The sequence below is a fragment of the Macrobrachium rosenbergii genome, chromosome 12 (assembly GCF_040412425.1).
Source record: "Macrobrachium rosenbergii isolate ZJJX-2024 chromosome 12, ASM4041242v1, whole genome shotgun sequence".
In the NCBI taxonomy this organism is placed as follows: domain Eukaryota; kingdom Metazoa; phylum Arthropoda; class Malacostraca; order Decapoda; family Palaemonidae; genus Macrobrachium; species Macrobrachium rosenbergii.
Genome location: NC_089752.1, coordinates 28,306,384 through 28,308,883, shown reverse-complemented (window position 1 = coordinate 28,308,883; position 2,500 = coordinate 28,306,384). Strand labels below are relative to the sequence as shown.

The 2,500-nt window shown below is 28.3% G+C and overlaps 1 protein-coding gene across 2 annotated transcripts in view; it reads right to left on the bottom strand.

Annotated features, from left to right (window-relative positions):
- Positions 1-2,500, bottom strand: part of LOC136844471 (immunoglobulin superfamily member 10-like) — an 809,371-nt gene that overhangs the window by 652,717 nt on the left and 154,154 nt on the right. For both annotated transcript variants that reach the window (XM_067113741.1, XM_067113742.1), the window contains one exon: positions 1,372-1,449. The gene's annotated coding sequence lies outside the window, so the exon portion shown is untranslated. The remainder of the gene's footprint in view (positions 1-1,371; positions 1,450-2,500) is intronic.

The following is a 2,500-nucleotide window of genomic DNA, read 5'->3' as shown; positions in this document are numbered from 1 at the left end:
AAGACAAAATATGATTAAAGATTATATCAATCTCTCAAAAGATTACCTTATATGAAAACACAAACACATAAGAATGAAATATGCAAAAAATGGAAATATACCAACAGCAATTTCACTAAGACAAAATATGATTAAAGATTATATCAATCTCTCAAAAGATTACCTTATATGAAAACACAAACACATAAGAATGAAATATGCAAAAATGGAAATATACCAACAGCAATTTCACTAAGACAAAATATGATTAAAGATTATATCAATCTCTCAAAAGATTACCTTATATGAAAACACAAACACATAAGAATGAAATATGCAAAAAATGGAAATATACCAACAGCAATTTCACTAAGACAAAATATGATTAAAGATTATATCAATCTCTCAAAAGATTACCTTATATGAAAACACAAACACATAAGAATGAAATATGCAAAAATGGAAATATACCAACAGCAATTTCACTAAGACAAAATATGATTAAAGATTATATCAATCTCTCAAAAGATTACCTTATATGAAAACACAAACACATAAGAATGAAATATGCAAAAAATGGAAATATACCAACAGCAATTTCACTAAGACAAAATATGATTAAAGATTATATCAATCTCTCAAAAGATTACCTTATATGAAAACACAAACACATAAGAATGAAATATGCAAAAAATGGAAATATACCAACAGCAATTTCACTAAGACAAAATATGATTAAAGATTATATCAATCTCTCAAAAGATTACCTTATATGAAAACACAAACACATAAGAATGAAATATGCAAAAAATGGAAATATACCAACAGCAATTTCACTAAGACAAAATATGATTAAAGATTATATCAATCTCTCAAAAGATTACCTTCACTTTAAAAAAAAAAAAAAAAGCTAAACTCACATCTTTCTAAAACTTACTCGGAGATAACACTTCAATTTTCACCTAAGTACAATACAAGCAAATAAGCACATTACCTTACTCCTTTGGTAATATATAAACACAATGTTTGAAGAACAAAAATATTTTAGGACCATACACAAATATACATTTTGTGGGAGAGTTTTATAAAACTTATACATTTAGGGAGAGCAGCCAATTTATACCCCTCTATGATTGAGAGAGAGAGAGAGAGAGAGAGAGAGAGAGAGAGAGAGAGAGAGAGAGATTTCCTGTGTCTTTGAGATCTCTTAGTAGACTTACCCTGTTAGTCCAGTAATCTGGTTTTTATCCTCAAGATAAGTTGCCAATTAGCCACTTCAATTTTTTTAGAATAAATTAAGCCCCTTTCTCCCACATCCCAGAACACAGAATACACAAAGAATACACAGAACACCTTATTCTACAAACAGAATACTCAATACTGAATACTCACAGTATTCCAAGGCGCAGAAGAAACATGCCAGAGCTCTTATCTGTATGATTGACAGCATCTGCCCCTTAGACTGGACACCTGGGTAAATAGAAATAAATTTGGAATGATCTGGCTCAAAAAGTCCTGTCAACTTGTCAGACTATCTCTCCTCCCTTTTCCTTTGTCTCAGATTATGGAACACATAATAAGGCATAGAGAAAATTAAGAATTACAGAACAGGCATACAGAATAAATATGTAACAAGCATTCGGCCCATAACTGTCATCTGGTCAAAGAAAGGCAAAGTGGCCCTTCAAATGCGCCCACCCAGCTGTGTCAACACAGGAAATGGGGTTATCTGATAATGTTTCAAAATATCTCTCTCCCTCTACAGCATTTAAACTTTAACTTCCATGTACACGGTGTGTTATAAACATGAATGATTATACATTACAAAGTCACCTCAAAACATATGAAATAGCTGAAAATTACATCAAAATACAGAACACAAGAGTCATCTGTAAGAAATAAAGACATCTCAAAATCACAGACATCAAATCAAAACATACACATAATCTCATATTATAATATATATATTTATATATATATTATATATATATGACTTTTTATCACATCACCGTGATTCATATGCAATCAGTAAGCTACAAACGTCCTTTAATATCCAATTGTTCGAGCCCACGGGACGGCGAACTTATTATCAACTAAAAAATTCCCCTTCGGTAACATATATGAAAATATATTATTTCCGAGGTAGAGCGAATTGGATATTAAAGGACGTTTGTAGCTTACTGATATTATATATATACATATATATATGTATATATATATATATATATATATATATATATATATATATATATATATATATATATATATATATATATATATATATGCATTATATATATATATATATATATATATATATATACATATATATTTATATATACATATGTATTTATATATATATATATATTATATATATATATATATATATATATGTATTATATATATATATATATATATATATATATATATATGTATATATATAAAACTTAACTGATCATTCATAGCTACAGAATGAAAGACAGATGAGATGCTTTGTCCTTATCTGTGTGCGCGTGCACGTGAG